A 24,529-nucleotide genomic window follows, 5' to 3' on the forward strand; every position below is an offset into this window, starting at 1 on the left:
GTTGTAGTTATTAGGTGAAGAATCCCTGTCTTTTGATTTGGAATAACAAAATATTTTCCACTGCAGTAGCATTTTCTGGAACGTTAGTGATGGGCTGAAATGGTAGTAGAGGAGACCACATAGTTGGTCAACACAGGCCTTTAGTACTCGAAGACTGATAGAATCCAGTCACATGGCTTTTCCTTTGTGTAGCCTCCTCTGTTGTCTCCTTGCTTGGTCAGCATTTATGCACTGCCCATACTGAACTAGTGATCAGAGTTTTAGTTAAAAGGAAAAATCTATTAAAAAATTGCATCATGGCATTAGTTTTGTTCATATTGACCTGATCCCTGGATTGCTTGAGTCCAATCCAGTGCATTCCAAACATCTATCATGTTATTCTGAGCAAGTTTGTTTTCTGTTTTAGCTCTATAAACTTCTTTCCCTTCAATCAGTTTTTTCTTTAGCACTCTGTATGCTGTGGCGGGTGGCTGGCCCCTTCTACATATGTTCCGGGGAAGCAACCATGGGCATCTCAGTACCTACCTCGGGACGCTTGGTGGCAGCCTCCCTGGCTGACGATTGGGCCTCTGTTTTCTGCAGGGCTCCATGGGAGATGGAGTTTTCCACAGCCCTGTTGGGATCTGGGGTGGCCGCCAGGGTGTGCTGCATGGGTCCCTGAGCCGGCCTGGACAACTCTACAGCCCTGCCCGGAAGTTCAATCAGAAACAGGTGATCAACCAACTGGAGCACTTCTGGGTGGGCTATAAAAAAGGGCCAGCAACCACCCCTCAGGAGCCAGAATCAGGAGGAAGAGGACGAGGTTGCCAGGGAGGAGTGGTGGTGCCAAACGAGAGTGTTGTGATTTATTTGAAGTGCTTTTGGGACTATGTTGTACCTGTGGGGTTCACGGGGAAGACGTGCCCCACAGGTGAAGAAAATAAAGTCTTTGTGTTTTTACACGTGCCTCTGTCTGAGTCTGTGCCAGGTCAGGCGTTATATAGCATCTTTCTCACAATGCCCTTCAGAGTTTCTTTGTCACAAGATCTGAATGATCTTATTTTATCACTCAGGAGGTATTTTAACTGCTTAGTACTCCAGGGCTTGTTGTTTGGATAGCCTGTGCACTGTTATTGAAGATACAGTAGTGTTGAAACAGAAGATAATATAGTCTGTGATACAGTGAGTGAGTCCCTCAATACCATCCCCATTATGCATCATTTCCCAGTCTGTCGATTCAAAGCAGTCATTCAGAGCTATTTCTACCTGCAGGATTCACTTTCATACTATCCAAAAGGCAACAAGTTATCTTCTAATAACAAGCTTGTTGATAGAAATAAGATGGAACAGATTTTGATGAGATCTTCTCAATGGTGCCACAGGTTTTCATTTACATGCATCTTTAACAGATGTATACAGCTGGTCTACCTTGATGGAAGTTTGTCCTTGTTCCTTCTAATTAGGTGATTACTGATAATGCATTGTGAACTTCCTGCTTATGGATATGTTGAGCTAAGTTCTTATTAGCCTTCTCTCCAAGTTCATAGTAATGATGTTGCAATTTAAGTGAGTTGTTTTATTTTTATTTATTTCTTTTGTTGTCAAGAGGTTAAGATCTGATTGAAAGCCTGTATTTTCTTAAAAAGTGCCTCATTTGGAGATCTGCCATGTTCTTGATTTATTCTGGAAATTTCACTGATTAACTCTGAGACCTTCTCAGTTTCTGATTTATTTTTGTAGGAGAGATTTGAGATAATCTGTCTGTTTAAAAATTCCTTCAGAGTTCCCCAAACTATTCCTGCAGACACCTCTGAGGATGCATTTGTCTCTAAAAAATAATCAGTTTGTTTGGATATAAATTCTGTACAATTCTCATCAGCTAATAACAGGGGGTTAAGACGCCAGCTATGACATAAGTATGTGGAGCATAGTGATTTGAGCTCCATGATCAGAGGGGCATGGTCGGAGATAACACTAGCATCGTACTTGCAGGATTTGATTCTGGGAAAGAAATTATTTTCTATAAAGAAATAATCAATTCTTGAGTAACAATGATGTGCTGGTGATAAGAAGGAATATGCTCTTAAGTATAGATTTAGAAATCTCTAAAGGTCTGATAAGTTATGATCAATTAAAAACTGTGTGATTATTTTTGCAGCGTTAGATATTATCGCCTGTGTAGCTGAAGACCTATCCAGGTCTGAATTTAAAACACAATTAAAGTTTACAGCCATAATAATTTTATGAGTGTTCAAATTAGGAAAGGATGCAAAGACATTTTGGATGAAGTTTCGATCATCCACATTGGATGAATAGATTTTTATCAAAATCACTTTACAATTAAATTAATACCCATCACATATCACCCTTTAGGATCTGAAACTACATCTAATATTACAAATGGAATAGTTCTATGAATTAAGATTCCCTTACCTCTGATTTTCTTTGTATATCTGGAGTGGAATATTTGGTACTCCAATCTCTTTGCAACTGAAACGGATCCTTGCTGATTAAGTGAGTCTTCTGTAAACGTGCTCTGCGGGTGGATTAGCAAGCCCAGTCAGAGTCAGTGCTGCTGACTCATGGTGGGTAGTTGACAGTGCTGAAAGTAAGCCCATTTTCAGTTTCAATGAACCTTCTGGAAATTCATCCCACCTGTAGGTGATGCTACAGCATCAGGTTCCGGGATATCTGTGCTTTCGTCTATCTGCTCCAGGTCAGTCTCTAGCAGGCCGTACCTTGAACTTGAACTTGAGGACTGTTTAGGCTTGGTTGAAGCTTTAGCTGTCTTTTCTGTTTCTTTCTGAGCCTTTTTTCATGCTTATATATACTTGCATATACTGTAATTGAAGCCCCTCGGGTTGAGTAAATAGAGGAAACCTCTGGATGATGTAAAAAAAAAAAAAAAAAAAGGAAAAATAACATTGCTGCTAACGGAGTGCCGTCTCAGACATCCATCTCCCGACCAAAAATCTGATCATGGCACTTAATGATGGAAGTTTGTCATTGTTCCTTCTAATTAGGTGATTACTGATATTGCATTGTAAGATGGAACATATTGTGTAAAATGGAATAGATTGTGATCAGATCTTCTCAATCGTGCCACAGGTTTTCATTTACATGCACCTTTAACAGATGCATAAGGCTGGTCTTGCTCACTGTGTCCACAAGTTGATCGTTGCACTTAATGATGGAAGTTTGTCATTGTTCCTTCCAAAATCACCACATATTATAACTGTAGAGTCAGACTAATTCATCGTTACAGTGCTAGTAACAGAATGAATTATATCTGTTGGTGAATTTCCATTTGCAGAGTAAGGCATGTTAAAAGTAATGAGAGTGATGTAACCCTTGGCAAATAATGAAAATAGATTCTGACAGCCAATATATCAATTTCTGGATGGCAAATTTTAGTTTTAAATATAGTATGTTCCTTTTCACAAATCTCTTTCAGATCTAATCAATGTTTACATCTTGCCTGAAGAAGGGGCCTGAGTTGCCTCGAAAGCTTGCGTATTGTAATCTTTTTATTTAGCCAATAAAAGGTGTCATTTTGCTTGACATTTCACTACATTCATAATGGCTAACACAGTACAACACCCTAGTACCACAGCTCTAATTAGTGAAATTCCATCCAACATCGAAACAGTGTTAGGTTTATTGGGTTTAAACCAGCTCTCATAATACTCAAAATGCCTCAATAGTTGAATATGATGTGACTTATTATGAGAGCTGGATTCCCTCAACCTCCCCAACCTACCCTTGCCTGTATCCACCACATTAGTATTTCTTATAGCAACTTTAATTTGAAAAATAATGATGTGTATATTTATTTTTCATTTAACTCTGGGGTAGTCAAGGGCCAAAAAACACACTTTTGTACTTTTCAGAGAAAGATCTCATCTAAGGCCACAGTTACAGTGTTTTCTTCTCAACTAATCTGAGTAATTTCATTTTCTCGCTGGATTATAGCATTTGTCACATTGTGAATTATCTTTAGCCTTACTGATTTTCTAAAAGACAGTTTCTCCCTATTCATTTATTTTCACATTTTAGCTGAAAAATCATTTGACTGTGCCTACTTCAGACATTCAGGTAATGTGTACACCATTCTTTTGACATATTCCTTTAATAAGATGTTTACTAATCTCTGCCACACTCATGATAACAAGGTAACCAAGTTAGTGCTACTGCTTCACAACAAGGAGATGGGAGTGTTCCCTGAGTGGAATGTGTATGTTCTCCCCAAGTCTGCATGGGTGCTCTGGTTTTGTCCCACATATCACAGACAGGTCAGGTGGATTGGCAATGTTGATATGTGTGTGTGTGTTTTCAACTTGTGATGGGCTGGCATCCTTTCCAGGGATTGTTCCTTCCTTGCACTCAGTGCTTGTTGCGATAACCTCCAGCTTCCTGCTCTAGATAGGCAAGTTTAGAAAATGGATGGATTGATGTCAGGTGATCATGGTGATCAGGCTTATAATGGTGATGTCATCAGCAAATTTAATGATGAAGTTGGAGTGGAGTCTTCCCACATAGTGATATCAGGGGCTTAACACACTGCCTTATAAGGTGTCTGTGTTGAAGATCAGTATAGATGGAGTAACGTTGCTAATTTACACATGCTAAGTCCAATTGCAGAGTGTGGTCCTGAGTACCAAATCTAGGTGCTTCATGATCAACACTTTTTTGTCATCTTATGTCAAGGGGTGACAGTATCAAGAATGCTGAGAAAAGCAGAATGAAAAGTAAGATTTTTCCTACAGACGAACAGAAAGGTCATATTAATTTGTAATTCAAGACTGCTTAGATAATAAGGTAAGTGGTCTGGTGTGAACAGGCTACTGATAGTTATCTTGAACAGGATGCCTCATAGCTTACAACCACATCCTGAAAATGAAATGCTGCACTCTGACAGACTTTAATTTTCTTTCAGTGCAGGCAGTAAGCAGATGACAGCCGCTTATGGTTTTTTGAGTCCATTGTTTCTTTGCCTTCTCAGTTTGAGTCTTGTGTTCCTGCAAGTGACTAAAACACTTGGAACAGGAGTATCATTTGTCAGAAATGATTTGGTTTTGATTCATGGTTTCAGTTAGAGTATCAAGTTGGAGAGTGAAGAAGGAAACAGTAAGTTACTTCAAAAGAGAAGAGCATGCAGTATAATATTATCAAAGTTAATTAGTGTTTTAAAATTTTGGTTTTCCTCCCAAATGGTAAACGTTTTTAATTGGACTATACATTTTCTTCCTAGATTCTTGTAGGTTTCTTCCAAGGAACCCCAGTTTTCTCTTACAGTCTAAACATATGTGATAAAGTGAATTTCCCCTTGGGATTAATAAAGTATCTATCTATCTATCTATCTATCTATCTATCTATCTATCTATCTATCTATCTATCTATCTATCTATCTATCTATCTATCTATCTATCTATCTATCTATCTATCTATCTATCTATCTATCTATCTATCTATCTATCTATCTATCTATCTATCTATCTATCTATCGCCAACTGTTTACTCTTAACTTGGACAGGCATGAGTGGGAATATGGTTGTGTGCAAGTGTGTCCTGTGATACAATGACATCCTGTCTAGGGCTAGCCCTATCAGAACCTGCAATAGAAAATGACAATTTAGAGAATGGGTAGTCGGTAAGACAGAGCAATGGATAAAATAATGAAAATGTGGTAAAGAAAGAAGATACGTGAACAGATATAGAATTTTAAGATTGACAGAGGAGCTGTTACTCAAGGCAATGACAGGAGAGAGTAGATGAATTCCCACCAAAAGCACTACAGTTACTTGTTTTTGGTGTGACAATGTGCAAGAATGGGAGCAAGGCCAAAAGAAAGTTACTCAAGAAGTTAAACGTCACAACAAGTAAACCTGTAGACAAAAACTCATTTGTGTCAATGTTGTTGCCGCAACACTCCTGTGATTTGGATTCAAATTCAGGACTGTTTGCTTTCTGTGGTGAGTTCTGTTAATATCTGACTGCCATTTTCCTCTGGTACTTTGTTTTTCCTTCCCACATCTCAAATGTGTATGTGTATGTGTGCATGTGGGTGTGGGTGTGCGTGTGTGTGTGCGTGTCTGCGTGCTAGTTTAATCTAACTTTAAATCAGCCTTGTGTATAAATACTCTTGATGCCATGTTCAGACCGGCTGAGGTTTTGAGGAACTACGAACTGAATTAGGCAGCTTCAGGAAATGAATAGATGGATGTAACTTCACTTAATGACCTCTAGGTGGCACACTTTACTAACGCTGCTTTGGGTTTTCTTCTTTATATAATATTCATTGTCCATTTTCAGCCAGGAGTAAACAAAAATTGAACACAATCAAAATTCAACAGTCCTTTTTATGTAATATTCTTGTACATATAAAAAAATAACAGCTTCAAATAAAAGCAATGTAGGAATTTCTTTTTTTCTTTCTTTCTTTGATTTTAAATAGCAGTAGAGTGTTGTACTGTGTTAGCCATATATTGATACAGGAGAAAGTAGGGTGAAATTACACCTTTTATTGGCTAACTAAATAGATAACAAATGCAAGCTTTCGAAGCAGCTAAGGCCCCTTCATCAGGCAAGGTGTGACCGTTCCATGTGAATCCGGTACATTGTGGTGTCTGGTATATCCATAGCAGTAGAGTGTTGTACCGTGTTAGCCTTAGATTGATACAAGAGAAAGTAGGGTGAAATGACACCTTTTATTGGCTAAGTAGAGTGTTGTACTGTGTTAGCCATACCTTACCTTGTTTTTTAATGTAATATACATTTTTCAGGTTGCAGCCAGTAGTAAACAAAAATGAAAACAATCAATAATTTTTTAATGTAATGTTATTACATGTAAATAAAATACTAAATCTCACTGTTATGGGCTGGATCCATACTTATGCCCATTGTTGGATACTTAAATTCAAAAGTGGAAAAACTGGCAGGCAGGCAGTATAGCACAGCAGTTAAGGCTCTGGACTTCAAACCCTGAGGTTGTTGGTTTGAATTCCACCACTGATACTGTGTGACCCCGAGCAAGTCACTTCACAAGTCTTTTCTCCAATTGGAAAAAATATAACCAACTGTATCTCAAATGTTGTAAGTCACTTTGGATAAAAGTGTTGACCGAATGGAAAAATGTGATTCAAGCTACACCGAAAACAATCTGGGTCTTCAGCTCAAAAGCTCAGGCGTGACTCAGTGCGGTTTCTTTTTAGTTCACAAAAATGTTCTCTTAAAGTGATCTATTTAGCAATAGTCAGTCAGTCAGTCAGTCATTATCCAACCCACTATATCCTAACACAGGGTCACGGGGGGTCTGCTGAAGCCAATCCCAGCCAGCACAGGGGACACAGCCCGAAGAGGCAACGTGGGTCCCCCTTCTCATGGGCTCACCACCTATGGGAGGGGCCAAGGAGGTCGGGTGCAGTGTGAGTTCGGAGGTGGCCGAAGGCGGGGATCTTGGCGGTCCGATCCTCGGCTACAGAAGCTGGCTCTTGGGATGTGGAATGTCACCTCTCTGAAGGGGAAGGAGCCTGAGCTCGTGCGCGAGGTTGAGAGGTTCCGGCTAGATATAGTCAGGATCACCTCAACGCACAGCTTGGACTCTGGAACCAATCTCCTTGAGAGGGGCTGGACTCTATACCACTCTGGAGTTGCCCCCGGTGAGAGGCGCCGAGCGGGTGTGGGCATACTTATTGCCCCCCGACTTGGAGCCTGTACATTGAGGTTTACCCCGGTAGATGAGAGGGTAGCCTCCCTCCACCTTCAGGTGGGGGGACGGGTCCTAACTGTTGTTTGTGCATATGCACTGAACAGCAGTTCGGAGTACCCACCCTTTTTGGAGTCCCTGGAGGGGGTGCTAGAGGGCATACCTTCTGGGGACTCCCTCGTACTGCTGGGAGACTTCAATGCTCACGTGGGCAATGACAGTGAGACCTGGAAGGGCGTGATTGGGAGGAATGGCCCCCTCGATCTGAACCCGAGTGGTGTTTTGTTATTGGACTTCTGTACTCATCACGGATTGTCCATAACAAACACCATGTGGGGTGTTCATATGTGCACTTGGCACCAGGACACCCTAGACCTCAGTTTGATGATCGACTTTGTGGTCGTGTCGTCGGACTTGTGGCCACATGTCTTGGACACTCGGTTGAAGAGAGGGGCGGAGTACCACATGGTGGTGAGTTGGCTTCAATGGTGGGGGAGGATGCCGGTCAGGCCTGGTAGGCCCAAACGTGTTGTGAGGGTCTGCTGGGAACATCTGGCAGAGGCCCCTGTCAGAAGTAGCTTCAACTCCCACCTCAGGTAGGACTTCGACCACGTCCTGAAGGGAGGTGGGGGACATTGAGTCCAAATGGGCCATGTTCCGTGCCTCTATTGTTGAGGCGGCTGACCAGAGCTGTGGCCGTAAGGTGGTTGGTGCCTGTCGTGGCGGCAATCCCCGAAACCGTTGGTGGACACCGGCGGTGAGGGATGCTGTCAAGCTGAAGAAGGAGTCTTACCGGTCCCTTTTGTCCTGTGGGACTCTGGAGACAGCTAATAGGTACGGGCAGGCCAAGCAGAATGCAGCTTCGGTGGTTGCTGAGGCAAAAACTCGGACATGGGAGGAGTTTGGGGAGGCCATGGAGAACGACTTTCGGATGGCTTCGAGGAGATTCTGGTCCACCGTCCGGCGTCTCAGGAGGGGGAAGCAGTGCAGTGTCAACACTGCATATGGTGGGGATGGTGCGCTGCTGACCTCGACTCGGGACGTTGTGGGTCGGTGGGGGGAGTACTTCGAAGACCTCCTCAATCCCACTAACATGCCTTCCAATGAGGAAGCAGAGCCTGGGGACTCCGAGGTGGGCTCCCCCATCTCTGGGACTGAGGTCATCAAGGTGGTCAAAAAACTCCTTGGTGGCATGGCCCTGGGGGTGGATGAGATACGCCCAGAGTTCCTCAAGGCTCTGGATGTTATAGGGCTGTCTTGGTTGACACGTCTCTACAACATCGCATGGACATCAGGGACAGTGCCTCTGGATTGGCAGACCGGGGTGGTGGTCCCCCTCTTTAAGAAAGGGGATCGGAGGGTGTGTTCCAATTACAGAGGGATCACACTCCTCAGCCTCCCTGGAAAAGTCTATTCGGGGGTTCTGGAGAGGAGGGTCCGTCGGATAGTCGAACCTCGGATTCAGGAGGAACAGTGTGGTTTTCGTCCTGGTCGCGGAACAGTGGACCAGCTCTACACCCTTAGCAGGGTCCTGGAGGGTGCATGGGAGTTTGCCCAACCAGTCTACATGTGTTTTGTGGACTTGGAAAAGGCGTTCGACCCTGTCCCTCGGGGAATCCTGTGGGGGGTGCTCCGGGAGTATGGGGTACCGGACCCCCTGATAAGGGCTGTTTGGTCCCTGTACAACCGGTGTCAAAGCTTGGTCCGCATTGCTGGCAGTAAGTCGAACCCGTTTCCAGTGAGAGTTGGACTCCACCAGGGCTGCCCTTTGTCACCGATTCTGTTCATAACTTTCATGGACAGCATTTCTAGGCGCAGCCAGGGTGTTGAGAGGGTCCAGTTTGGTGGGCTCAGGATTGGGTCACTGCTTTTTGCAGATGATGTTGTCCTGTTTGCTTCATCAGGCCGTGATCTTCAGCTCTCTCTGGATCGGTTCACAGCTGAGTGTGAAGCAGCTGGGATGGGAATCAGCACCTCCAAATCCGAGACCATGGTCCTCAGCCGGAAAAGGGTGGAGTGCCCTCTCAGGGTGGGAGCGAGATCCTGCCTCAAGTGGAGGAGTTCAAGTATCTCGGGGTCTTGTTCACGAGTGAGGGAAGAATGGAGCGTGAGATCGACAGGCGGATCAGTGCAGCGTCTGCAGTAATGCGGGCGCTGCATCGGTCTGTCGTGGTGACAAAGGAGCTGAACCATAAAGCAAAGCTCTCAATTTACCAGTCGATCTATGTTCCTACCCTCACCTATGGTCATGAGCTATGGGTAGTGTCTGAAAGAACGAGATCGCGAATACAAGCGGCTGAAATGAGTTTCCTCCGCAGGGTGTCTGGGCTCTCCCTTAAAGATAGGGTGAGAAGCTCAGTCATCCAGGAGGGTCTCAGAGTAGAACCGCTGCTCCTCTGCATCGAGAGGAGTCAGATGAGGTGGCTCGGGCATCTGATCAGGATGCCTCCTGGACGCCTCCCTGGTGAGGTGTTCCGGGCGCGTCCAACTGGGAGGAGGCCCCGGGGAAGACCCAGGACACGCTGGAGGGACTATGTCTCCCGGCTGGCCTGGGAACGCCTCGGGATTCTCCCGGAAGAGCTAGAAGAAGTGGCCGGGGAGAGGGAAGTCTGGGCATCTCTGCTCAAGCTGCTGCCCCCGCGACCCAACCTCGGATAAGCGGAAGAGGATGGATGGATGGATGGATTTTAGGAAAAATCTAAGTTTAGGATGTTGTGAGCAGACAACTAACTGCATGACAGAATTTGTGGCTTATGCCACCCCCTCAGTAACTTGACAATTTTGATATTTTTTTTTATTTTGGTATTTAGTATTTGTTTGGATATTGCTCAACTTTGGTCACCAAAGATTTTTACTGTATCAGAAACTTATTTTTATCCATTCTGCATGAAAATATAACACTCAGATTTTCACTGCAAACCTCATGGGATAAGTAACACATACAGATTATATCATTTTTGGGTGAAGTATTCCTTTAAATGTGTTTAAGTATAAAAGTACAAGTACATGTAACGTCTCTCTCTGTGTTTTATATACTGTCAAAAAGTTAAGTTAATTCAGGCTACCTCATTTTTGCGTGAGAGTTGTATTACAACCATTGAAGTATAAGCCAAGTAAAATGAAATTTGAAGTGATATTCAGGGTGAGCAGACATCTTATATTTGTATCTTGATACAGTGAGGATAGTACTGATAGTGTAGGTGTGCAGACCTCACCCGCATTAAGAAGGAGCTAATTCATTCCTGAAAAACTATAAAATGAATTTGTGTAACGCAAATACCTAATTACAAATAATTTAAATGCAAAACATTTTAAAGGTTTTTGTCCAAATAACACCAGACTACATGAAAATTGACATAGTTACCTATTAATGACAATTGATAACAAAAATGGCGGGTTTAAGTATGGGTGACATGGGCAGCAATAAAAAATTCAGAATGATGGTTACAGCTGGAGTCAGCTAATCCATTAGGGGCACCCTGGGACACCCTGGGGACCCCTCCCCCCCCCCAAAGTTGGCAAAGTCTAATACTGACTACATAGTGGGCACTGGTTAACAAAACAAACCCAACAAGACATTGCCTTTCATTAAATAATTTTTGAACATAGCACTTTACCTGGACTTTATCACTTCTAGAATCACATTCAAAGGAGTGGCTTTGGGCTTTTCTAACTAGTTTCATGATAATTGCAGATTCTTCATATCTGCAAACTTTGTGAATTGTGTGCATTTGTGTATTTCTTTTGGTTTCTTCTATAATATCGTAATAACAAATGTGTATAGCAGAATGTGCCGGAGTAAAATTAACCATTTGCGTTTGAAATTTTAGTGAAGTAAAAGTGGAAAAAAAAAATTATTCTCATGTGAAGTAGAAATATTCTCAAAAATTGCTCAAATACAGAAACAAAGTATTTCTACTTCACATCTACATCACACAGATAAATAAAATGGGCCAGTGGATTCATTTTATAGATAAGGGGAAAACAGAAAGGAGAGGCAATAGGTCAGATTACCAGGAAAGTCAAACTACAGCAATCACCAAAGTCAAAAAACAAGAAACTTCAACACTTCAAATTAAATTAATAGAGCAAACAAGTTGTCTAATAGCCCGTCCCTGTCTAAATTAATAGAATTTAGGTTGAGTTTTTTTAAATAACCATGTTGTTACTTTAAACAATGCATGGACAACCATATCATGCATAGTTGCACCACATGACCAGCAAAGGGCCTCATATCCATCAACAACATGGTCATGATTCAAACAAATTCAAAATAGTGCTGCAAGAAGGTGCAGAAATATGAACACATTTCACCAATCCTTTGGTTACTTCATTGGCTCCCTATCCATCTCCATATCGAATACAAACTCTGTTTGTTTACTCACCAGTGTATCCTTGGAAATGCTCCACAATATCTTAAAGAACTCCTTATACTACAATCCACTACAAGAAACCTCCGTTTTACAAATACCTACCGCCTTCGCCCCCCTCTGACCAAACTTCATACAATGGGTGACCGAGCCTTTGCAGTTGCTGCTTCACAGCTCTGGAATGCCCTACCAGAGAGCCTAAGAACACAGCAGATTGTGGGCTGTTTTAAAAAACAGCTAAAAACTTTTCTATTTAAGAAAGCTTATTAACAAGAACGCTATAATTTTTGTTGTTTTATCTCTGTTTTTATCTTGCTTTGCCTTTGTTTAAACTTTTTATGTAGAACTTTGAGATTTAGTGCTAATGTAAAGTGTCTTATAAATAAAATGCATTATTATTATTATTATTATTATTATTATTATTATTATTATTAACAAGTGAGTAGAAACAGTAGCAGCTGTCAGAACCAAGAGAAGCATAATGATGTAGCAATGACTTCACATACGTAACATTTTTATATAGCAATCAGAAAAATGTAATAAACCTAGACAAAAATAATCAAAAATGAATGCTAGGCATAATAAAACCCACACTAATTATACAAGTTGAATGGGGTTCCAGTTCACCATGATGCACACCAATGCACATACCCACACTCCCTTATACTGAGCCGATTGAAAGTTAGCAATCAACATGTCTTTGAGGTGTTCCGGGCACGTCCAACCGGGAGGAGGCCCCGGGGAAGACCCAGGACACGCTGGAGGGACTATGTCTCTCGACTGGCCTGGGAACGCCTTGGGATTCTCCCGGAAGAGCTAGAAGAAGTGGCCGGGGAGAGGGAAGTCTGGGCATCTCTGCTCAAGCTGCTGCCCCCGTGACCCGACCTCGGATAAGCGGGAGACAATGGATGGATGGATGGATGGATGTCTTTGAGATGTGCGAGGAAAACTGGAAAAAAAAGCATGCAGACACGGGAGTGGGGTTGATCTGCTTGCTTCAGTGAGGTATGCTTGTGTGTTTTCAAGCTGTAGTTAATTCCCCTTGTCATTTTTGTTGCTTCCTTGTCTTCTCACATTATCCTGTGCAACACAGCTCCCAAACAGATCATGACCTGGGTGGAAAAGCTCAATAAACACCAGAGGACATTGCTTTGGACATGAAACTAAAAGTGATAAAGTCTGGGTAAAGCACTTTATTAAACACTAGCTGTGTAAGCCCATTCTGTAAAAAGTACATGGTCCTAGAAGCCATTGAAATCATCAGAAAAAAAATTGAAATGTAGAGATGTCAGGTAGTTGAAAGGAACTGCTCTAGGCATCTCTCTCCTAGAAGGTTTTGTGTTGCCGACGTGCTTGCATCGTTTGTGCATTAGCGGCTAAGCGGCCGTCTTTCTTCAGAGGTTTCCGTTTGCCGGCTCGCTTGTGTATTAGCGGCGGGAGGAAAAGTAAAAGGGATACCATTTTGCCGATGTGTTCGCCTGGCTTCTGTATTAGCAGCTAAGCGAGTGACTCTTTCTTCAGAGGTTTCATTTTGCCGACGTGCTGGCCTTGCATGTGGGTCAGACAGACAGACACACACACTTCCACGCATAGACATTTATATATAAGATTTTTAGGGTTTGGTCTGAATGACTCATGTTATTTTTAAGCAAATTCTGCCAATCATCTTGTAGTTCAGTGTTATTTGAATACAAATAGGGTCATTTTTGGGAGGCAGGAAATGCTTAAAAATGTGTTACATTTAAACTAATTAGAATTATTTTATGATGGGTGCCACATGTGTGCGGATAGGGGGGTCCTTCATATCACTGAAAAGGAAAGCTATACCATCTGGAGATGAGATGAGGAGCTGTCACTCAGGACCTTGTCTTTTCATATGCAGTTCTAAAGGATTGGAGCCAGACATCACCTGACCGTGCCCCTACAGACCTCCCATGCTAGGCCCCTTTTGGGTCCTAAAAATGGATATACTCCATGCAAAATGAAGTCAATGTCTTTATTTGACCCTTAAACAAGCGAAAGAGAAAGAGGGAAGATGGATTCCTCTCTAGCCATAACTTGGATAAATTGCTGTTGATAGACATCACTTTTTAAGCCCACTTAACCCTGAACGGGTCGCAAGGGGTTGAGGAGGCAGCCAAGCAGGTGCAAAATTACACTGAGCTTCCTTTTCTGTTGTATCATTGTAGACTAAAAACTTTATTTATATTTTTATTTATATACTTAGTAGCATACTGGGCCCCCAATGACATAAGTGGAAGTGCTCAATAAGAATTAATTGAGCTGAACTGAATTTAATTTAATTGAATTTCAACTAATGGCACTTTATAATAAATTGTCTGTAGCACAAAGTAGCAGCCACCTTGGTTTTACAAGAAAGATCCCTCAGGATATGAAAACACTTTATAACATGCCAAATCCAAAACTAGTAAGTAGGATAACATTTTAAGAATAATTATACATATGTATTTTTTATTTTTTTAAATATTGCAGTGAAAATGCAGTAATACATTTCAATGTAATATACATTATAAAGCTAAAAGTTGTGCTTGTGTGTTTTTGTGTTTATCAGGTATGCAAATCTACATTGTACACCTGCCTTTGCCAGATTTTTCACAGATAACCCCTTTGTGCAGGAGAGGACCATATGTTTCATTCAGAAATTATTTCCCCATGAAGAACTATATTTAGTAGCTACACCTGTGCTTTATTAGAGAAGTGCAACTTGGAGACATTCGTTGGAAGTGGCACAAGCATGCAAAGTTGCTCGCAACAGTGGGTTTAGTCAGAGAAAGTTTTGCTTTGGGCCAAAAGTTTTCCCCCGGGAAATTTACTTAGTAACTGAACCTGCGATTTATTTCAAATATGTCACTCTGCCAGGTTCATTATAGACATAAACAATATCAGAAAGAAATAATTGAAATATCTAGATATAGAGTATGTATAGAGTAATTCCTCTAAGTGAAAATTTCAAATTTTTTAAAGTAGTCTTCATAAGAGAATGTAGTTGTTTAATGCCTTCTTATGTATATAAATCAACATTTTACAGTGTTCATGGCTAATCAAAGACATGTAAATAGATTTACAATGCAGATTTACAATCCCTAAATCCATAATTTTATTAGTGAACCCATTTAATCCAACTCATGATCATGGTGGTCAAACAGCTAATACTTGTGCGGTAACATCAGGGGGAAGTCACAAAATGCTAAGGATCATGATTTGTAAATAATAAATACAGATTGTTATTAATTAAAAAAACATCTTTTGTGTTTTATATGAATCCATGTCATTTTCCTGAAATTCTCCTATTGCCTATCAGCCCTTTGCTTTTTCTTAACTTCTTTCTCTTCTATATTTCCTTCCAGATAACTTCCATCCTTGGCTGGGACCTCAGTCTAGTAAATGACACAATAATTCATGTCAGGCAGATATGTAATTACCTATCACGTACAGTATGTCCTTACTATCCAGGAAAAAATGTATGCATACAAACTCCACACAACTCCACACAAATATTCAGTACAGCTTGGACAAGAACAGGCTATTTAGCCTAACAAAGCAGATCAATGTTATTCAAATAACCTCACTATTGATGACTAAAGGTCCTACTGTCAACCACAGTACTTGTTAATTAGTTCTAAACAAAATGATTCACACTAAAGTACATTTGCATCAAAACTCAGTGTTCTGCTACACAATAAAAATGTGAAATAAACTGTGTCTTGCTCCCAGCAAAATGTGTATCATTCACATAAGAAGAAATGTGGTTAGTTATAGTCTGGCAGCATTTTCCACATGCATCTGCACTTTTAAATATAATAGTTCTTTGTTGGCATTTAATGGTTCCTTATTAGCTTGCGTTGTTCCTCGTAGTTCTGTTGCTTGAAAAAAGCACCATTTCATTCTGGGAAGGGTTGTCTGCATTTGAATATGGTTCTTTGTGCTTTAAAAATCTTCCTAATATGTAGAAAAAATGTGAAATCTCTAACATGTGGGCTGCCTAGCAGGACCCTAACAGATTAAGAAAACCTGAACTTATCCTGTGTGTTATTGTATGCACCAAGAGTCCTTTTAAAATCAGGTCCCGTTGGTATTTCACCATCTATTCATGGTTGTTTGCAATATGAAGCCTGCCAAGGATCTCAATAAGTAAAGGTTCTTTCTGGAACCTTTCATGTGGATTGTAATTTTTGGGAAATAAAAATGGTTCCCCTATGGCACTGCATCCTTTAAAGCCCTTCATGGTTTAGCTCCTGTTTGAGCTACTCCTTCCTTACACTTCTGCCAGTGTATTAAATTCATCAAATGCTCAAATACTTACTCACTGTACCTAAATACACGTTAGTAACTATGGGTGGCAGAGCTTTCAGTGTGATGGCCCCTAAAATTTGGAATGCACTTCCTCCCAGTCTTCATGAGGAAAAATCTATTATTCATGTCAAACTCCTGTTAAAAACACGTCTTTTCAATGAGTATTATTCATTTTCTTGTATGTAACTTCTACTGTCTTGTTAATGTGTTTTTGTTGAATTGTAAAGTGTCCTTGCATGTATAAAAGGCACTACATAAATAAAACTTATTATTATTATTATTATTATTATTATTATTATTATTGCTTTGAATGACTACTCTGGCACCTTTATTTTTTAAGTGTGTATTTGATTTATAATATTTAAATTAAGATCACCAGTGAATAAAAATCACTGAAAGGGTAACTATGAGAGTGATGAGGCAGTAGCAAGTTTTTCTGTGGAGAAAACATTGTAATGTGAAAGACAGTGCGTGTTGTGTCTTTTTTTAAAAAAATATAGTCTTTGTTTTCTACTTAAAAAAACATTTAAAAATCCTCTTTATTGATCTTTGCATTTTGTAGTTGCAAAATTTCCTAAGAAACTGATTTTAATAGCAGTTTTTGCAAAACTGTATGTGAATCGAAACTTACCTGTTTTTTCTCATCACCATTGGTAACTTGTTTGAATGTTTATTGGCTTCTTTCTCTGATGAAAATGGTTACAATTTGTGCAAAACATTTCCTTATACAAAGTTTTCATCTGTGACCCCATTTACTAAACTATTTTAAGCTAACAGCCACTAACTGTCATACTAAATCCCATCATAATTTGGAACACTTCTGTCATGTCACTGCTTAATCTCCATTTGCTTAAACTGAAAAAGTTTACCCCCTTAAAACCCCCTTAAATCTTTCCTCATAGCTCTTACCTCACAGTCCAGTAATTAGCCTAAACCAAATCATCATTCCCAAGGTGTGTGTGTAAACTCCCTTTGCCAGCACTCAGTTTTGTAGTCTAAATCACACCTCCACTTGGCTTGCCACCTTTTTAAATCTACTTTTTTAGCACAAGCTCCTAAGGTGATGCAAACAGAACAAGGCAAGAATCAATTATGTATGGAATGACATTGGAATCATGGCATTGCTATCTCTAGGTTAACCTTTTTAAGGCTTCATAGGAATTAAAAAGGCTAGGAAGACAAATAGAGTACCAAGAGGAAGTGGTAGAAGGTCTGCTTACACAGAATACCTTGAAAATGATTGCTCCAGGAGTAAAGATACACATTTAGCAAAAACCCCTTAGTCCAAGAGGTGTGGCAAGGAGGCTCACTACTGTGTTTGAGGGCCCCATTGTACATTATGGTGGTTGAATTACTTGATGGTTGCATATTTTGTTTAGTTTATGATGGGGCTCAAGACTACAGGGATACCTGGAGATATTTCATGAGTTTCAGAGGACTTGACCCTGGGAGTGGTACCAGGCTGGGAGTCAACAGCTGCTCTGGGTTGCCTCCACACTCCAAAATTGCTTCTCGGAGCCTCTTGAATCCGGAACCACTGTACCTGAGGTAGAGCCAGGCACATACAGTCAACAAGGGGTTGAAGCAAAATGGTTCAAGTGCTTTTATTAAAACCAAACAGTGTCCAAAGTGCAGTGCAAAAAAGATCCTTAATAAATAAATAATCCACAATAAAAGCAGTGTCCATGTAGAGTTTAAAATCCAAATAAACATACCAATAAAAATGAGGTTAAAACACACAGCAGGAAACAGATCTAAAATCTCAAAATCCCATTTGCATCCTTTTACAGTCTCAACATCTCCTCTGCCTACCCCAGATGGGATCCTACTGCCAGTGGAGATGTCATTCAGACAAGCACAGCAAACCTTTTAAGTGGCCTGGGCCTTTCTGCTGTTCCACGCTCCCAGCAAGGCACCGTGCTGAGCCTCACTCCTTACATAAAAGCCCCTGAGCAATGGATCACTCCAGCTCCCTCAAAATGCTCAGCTGAAGTGACCCCCTTCTGCTCCCATGAGCACTGGCCATGCACTTCTTCTCAGGGCTCTCTACACAGCTGCTTGTCTCCTCTCTAACACACAACAGTGTCTCCCAATCCTGCCATCTTCAATCTCCTTTCCTTTAACCTCTGTCTCTCATTTCTTTCTTTCTTTCTTTCTTTCTTTCTTTCTTTCTTTCTTTCTTTCTTTCTTTCTTTCTTTCTTTCTTTCTTTCTTTCTTTCTTTCTTTCTTTCTTTCTTTCTTTAAAAAATAGAAAAGCTCATCAGCCGGTTTAATTTTTCTCCAGTTTGCAGTCTCTGCCGCTAGTAACCTTCACCTGTTGTTCAACATGGATATGGTCAACTGAGTAATTGTATTAGGTTCTGTTTGTGTCATTAATTGTCAAGTGACCTTTCCAAACTATACGCTTAGGTATGGAAAGTGTAGAAAATGATTTTATTTTACAAAATGATTTCTCACTTCTGTGTGATGTGACAGGTACAGTTAAGTTGATGTCAACAAAATGCAAACACCTGACAAGTAAGCTGAACGTTTTTCACTTATGATCCATATCCAACATAGTCCACAAGGAGTTTCAGATACAAGTGTTGTTGATCCATACATTTTAACATCAAGCTTTTGAATTATGATATACATTAAGTGCAAAGAAAGCCAGCAGCTTGTGATAAGTGACATTAGCACCCTGGACTTTGATTTTACTGTGCAGTGCTTTTTGACTTGCTCCCCACATCTATCTATTATATACTGTATAACACGCTGTCTCTTATGAACAGACTGAAGTTCTGTAAGGCATCACATGTTTCTGAATCGTTTGTCTTGTGCCCTTGAGATTGGTGAATGGCAGCATTAAGATTTGTCCAATGCTCTTGCTACAATTATACACCTTCAGAAGTGGCATCAAAAGTTACCGTTTATGAAAAATCGCAATCTCATAAGATAGGATCTATAATGTTTTCCAGGGATGTGCACAAAAACAATGCTTCAGTAGCTCAAGTCCCTGCTTTTAATCCTACAAGAATGTATAATAAATATGGCTGTGCTGTTGGTGCATTTATGTATGATGTCATGATGCGGAAGGTAGTCATTGCTCAATCAGTTTTGATTATAATGACAGTTTTTTAAGTTTGTTTCTTATGTTTGACAGCCAATCCACAATATTAGTGATTTATTAAATAATTGTATTTCATGGCACACAGCATTTTCTGCCTTTCAACTTAACAGGATTGCAAAAGAGCTTTCCACAAATGTGAGTTGAACAGAGTGCGGCAAAAAGCATTGCCTTACATCTGTAGTAATAAAGTTGGAGAAACTAACAAAACCATAAAGGTGGCAAATGTCATATTTATTCCTCTTTAAATTAATTTTTTCATTTAAAAATGAATCTACTGCTCCTATATAGCGTGCATGCAATCAAGTTCTCTTGAGACTGAGAAAAATGCTCTTTTCAGGTCTGTGACTATGGTGTAGCACTGTTTGAACATTAAAAGAAAATTATGGTGTAGAACCTGGTAAATTTGAAAAGCATCTACCTGCCATTTGACAGAAACCAGGGAAAAATGATTAATAAGTTGTACAGTATTCTTGGGTCTGGCCAGAATGTCTTAAAATGGACACCATAACATTAGCACGTTGATCTTTGAATGTGTCACTGGTAACTACTAGTAGTAGTGATTACTGTGTCCGTCATGTTGGATTGCAGAAATCAAGCATTCATAATAAATGGAACTAGTCTGCTCAACAATGGGGTCTTCAGAGCGGATACATTCACTTGAGCACCGTTACACGTGAATGCTGTTTTTAAGGAAGAGCTAATGTGCAAACCACAAGGTATGCTGTACATTTGTAAGAAAATGTTTTGAAATGAGTTGTGATTTTATCATTTATTAATAGCAAAAACATATCTCCCTGGTATTTGGGTGTTTCCATTTTGACTTCAATTTGTTCCCACGGTTCAAAATCATGCAATCTGTTCCTTTCAGGTGATTCAAGAAATGTGTGTATGTGTGATAGTGACAGTGGACTCTCGTGGTCTGGCATCCAGTCTAACACGGGACTCTGTCCTGTAAGTGTTGTTGCTGACATAGGCTCCAATACAGAAACTGGAGAGGAGTTAAGTGTGCAGATGTCTCACTTTTCTATTTTTTTAATAATGTTAACAAAGAACTCTTACTTAGAAGCAGGGAAACATCTTGAATTTAAATTTACAAGACTGTATTAGTACAATTTTACAATGAATTAAGAATGGGACAGATTTTGAGGGATGCATTTCAGGACAGTTTTATTTCCTTTGTATATTTAGGGTTCTGTTTTTATTGGTGAACATATTGTCATTATTTTTGTATTTGGCTCTCTTTCCTTTATAATAACCCACTTCTTCCAGTACAAGTATGCAGAAGGCAGGTGTCAGAACCTAAATAATAGCTCACTATACAAATCCAAAATCTCTCAATAACTAGAAAGAAAAAGGTGTTATAATTTTTCTTTTGCTTTTGTTATTGGACAATCTTAATACATACAACACTACAACATAAACTCACATTTAGACTACTAGATCTTACTATAATGATTTCTTGCTCAAAGGCTAATGCACAAAAAATGATAATATATGGATCCAGATTATCAGTTTTAGTGGCCTCCTCAAAGTCTGACCCAAAATAATAATTTTGTGGAAGTATGGCCAGGTGCAGGAATGACAGGTTGCTGGAAGAAAATTTCAGAGGCCAACCTGGTGGTCCCAATTAATATTCAAACAAAAAATAAATAAAAGGAACACTCCTTAGGTATCTTTGGCCTTGTGTCTGGGCTACAAAAACAATGAAACAAGATTCAGCTTCTAGCCTTGGGTCAGGGTCAGTCTGCTTGGGAGCTCTTGCCAAAATGACACAGCCTTTATGAAAGCCGGGGCTTTTATGGACGGGGAACTGGTAGTGGCAGAGCAGTTGCCCTCATTGGGTAGTTTCCCTGGACTGCAGGGAGAGCAAGAGATGTCAATGTTACCAAAAGCACCCCCTCTCATCCAGGTGGGTTATTACATAAGGTCATCCGACACGCATGCATGACAGAGGACAAAAATCTTTGATTTGATGTGCTATGATATGAAATTTTGCTGTTAAGGTCAATGTAACTAGAAGAGAATTATTTTTCTTACATCTTATTAAAATGTGTCATCTGTGATAGTCTCACTTAATTAGAAAGCATGGGCATACACATTTTAACAAGTTTGTGCATATTATAGTGTCCCTAAAGTTACACTGAAGTTTGCAATGAAATTAGAAGCATACAAATAAACAAGGGAACTCTTCTCTGGGGGTGGTGCAGTGGTAAGGAGACCTGGGTTCGCTTCTTGGGTCCTCCCTGCGTGGAGTTTGCATGTTCTCCCTGTGTCTAAGTGGGTACTCCAGTTTCCTCCCACAGTCCAAAGACATGCATGTTAGGTGCACTGGCGATCCTAACTTGTCCCTGATGTGTGTGTGTGTGCGTGTGCCCTGTGGTGGGCTGGCGCCCTGCCTGGGGATTTGTTCGTGCCTTGAGCCCTGTGCTGTCTGGGATTGGCTCCAGTAGACCCCTGTGACCCTGTGTTGGAATATAGCGGGTTGGAAAATGACTGACTGACTCTTTTCTGTCTAAGATTAAAATCTAACAAACCCTGTTCCTTTTGAGCCTCTGCCTACCAAAAGGTCTGTGCACGTCACTGATATTATAATTGGTCATTGCTAAAGAGCAATTTCTTTTATAACACTACTAGCTGTGCTATTCATCAAAGATGTGTTGAACTCTAAGTAATCAAAATTGACCTTGGCATCAATGTTTGCAGCTCACTATGCAATGCATGTGCCTCTGTTATATACCATTTCGTAAGGAATTCCTAAAAGCAGTGTTAATGTTTGAAATATGCCATCTTTTGGAATGACAGAGACATAGCAACTGGACGGACAAAAAGATAGTGGATTATAACACGACAGATCAGTTTCTGCTGCACGCCCTTTCCTTTCAAATGTTGTTTATATAGACATCCTTTGTGACTATTTGCAGCTCCCTGGAGACATGTACTGTAAACTCTGGGATGACGTTGTTTACGAAACAAGTGGTGGACAAGCTATCTCAGAGATAATGGGAAAGGCATTAAAGAGGATTAGATCAGCTAATCTAGCAACAGTAATATATATTTAAAACAAAACAAAATAAATATATACTTTTTTTTTTACATTGTTGGTCAATTTTGGGACCCCAGGGCCCACCTAGCCATTACCTCATGCAAAAGTCCGGCCTTGTATATATTATATTTACTGATAATTTGCCAGCTCGCACAAATGAGCAACATGTACTTTCCAACAAAGTGTTTAAAATAACATCTAGAAAAATCATTCAGATAAACTGTATTCTCAAAGTGGGAGATCTGTTCATTCAACCTTGACCATGCATGATTTGTGCTAAACACGTCATTTGTTATAGAAATATCATGATGTCAGTGGTAAACCAAACAAAATTTTTGTTAGAGAATAAAATTATTTTTTTTTATTCATAAGACAAGGGTGGTGGAAGTTGAAAAAATTAATGTACTGTGTACACAGACAAAACACAGTAAATAAACAGCATAAAGCATAATCAGATAAAATGAAGCTAAATGAATGTCTTAATTTCAGCAAAAAAGGCAGCACAAAAAAGGCCGGAGAAAAAAATGCTATAAGATAATAACAGCAACAGACCAGGAAAAAAATAAGCCTTAATGGAATGTAGTGGAGGAAGATCAGAAGACACAGCAGAGGTCTTTAAGTCAAACATCTTTGAGAAATCAACACATCCAAAGTAGAAATGGGAGCCAAAATATAAACAAAATAAATAATAGTATAATAGTTTGTAAGTTAAGCAGTAGCTTGTTTAATTTTTGAAATGCAAAATACTTGGACGCTAAACAATGTGCACTGCCATGCTAAACAGTACCAGCTCTTTGGATCACTTTGGATTACACTTCTAGCAATGAGGCTGCTGCCATATTGGTATATTCAAGGCCAAATTAAGACTGCAACAGACTCCAGGGTGTCAAAAATCATAAGGGTCCCCCATACCGTACCTCCATGTTCCATTTGGGGTTTCAAGGGAGATGTTATCGATGGGGAATTCCGAGTGAGTGGAGGCTCTGACATATTAAATTAGCAGCAATTTTTTTTGTCAAATCTGCACAGGCCCTCTGCCTACCAAGGCCCCAGGGCAGTCACCTAGGTCACCCTTATGGTAGATATGCCCATGGCCGTGCTTCTTATACAACACAAACGAAAAAAAAAGTGCTATTGTGGTAAAGAAAAATCAAATAAATGCAACATGGAAAAATATTGAAATATGCAATGCTCATAACACATTCATCTTAATATCTGGTGTATGTTAATCTTTGCCTGGTTTATGAGCGTCTCATAACTGACTTATTCTCAAGTATATCTGAGTGAGATGTAGCAGAAAGTCCAAAGGACTGTGTAGGCTGCAGCCAGCTGCGCTTGCTTAACAGAAGACGCTAATGCTCTCACAATTTAGCTAATCAATTAAATTTGGAAGAATAAATATAGACATTTGGAAGAATTGTAGCGGGGCCACATAGTGTTGTAAATGTCAGTTCTGAGTGCGTCTCGTTTCATTGTTTGTGTATCAGTTAATGCCGTCCCCGTAAAGGGGGACGGATGATGGAAGGAGACCACAGCCACAAACCTGGAAAACACCTGTTTACAATTAATCAATCACAGCCGTCACAGGACTATTTAAGCCAGCAGGAGGAGAAGGAAGGGGGGAGAAGAGAAGGAGACTTTTTTTCACATTCACGACCATGAGCCAACTGTACCTGTTATTTTCCATATCGCGCATATCCATCCAGTTTGTTTTTCCATCTGCCGGACTTGCTTCAAGGACCTCACCATGAGAGACCCCGGGGTCGAACTTAATCATCCACCACACATCGAGGATTCACGGTGAGGCTGCTCCATTTTTTCCGGGGAGAATCAAACGTCTCAATTTCAATAATTCAGTCAACAGCTTTCAGGACAGTTTCTTTATTACCAGACTCAAGTTCACAAGCATTCAGTTTATCAGTCATTGTTGTTATTCGTGTTGTGTGTTTATATGTTAAAGGGACAAGGGAGGGTTTTTGTTGTATTTATATTTGGGGTGTTATAGTTA

The 24,529-nt window shown here is 40.3% G+C and overlaps 1 protein-coding gene across 2 annotated transcripts in view; it reads left to right on the top strand.

Moving 5' to 3' along the window:
* LOC114644559 (psychosine receptor-like) overlaps window positions 1–24,529 on the top strand; it is a 69,036-nt gene that overhangs the window by 3,299 nt on the left and 41,208 nt on the right. Inside the window, exon 1 of one of the 2 annotated variants that reach the window (XM_051924367.1) lies at window positions 4,563–4,727. The exons of the other annotated variant lie outside the window; for it this stretch is intronic. The gene's annotated coding sequence lies outside the window, so the exon portion shown is untranslated. Of the gene's footprint in view, window positions 1–4,562; window positions 4,728–24,529 lie in introns of those variants that run through there. 2 annotated transcript variants of the gene reach the window in all.

Source organism: Erpetoichthys calabaricus, chromosome 3 (genome assembly GCF_900747795.2).
Source record: "Erpetoichthys calabaricus chromosome 3, fErpCal1.3, whole genome shotgun sequence".
NCBI lineage: Eukaryota > Metazoa > Chordata > Cladistia > Polypteriformes > Polypteridae > Erpetoichthys > Erpetoichthys calabaricus.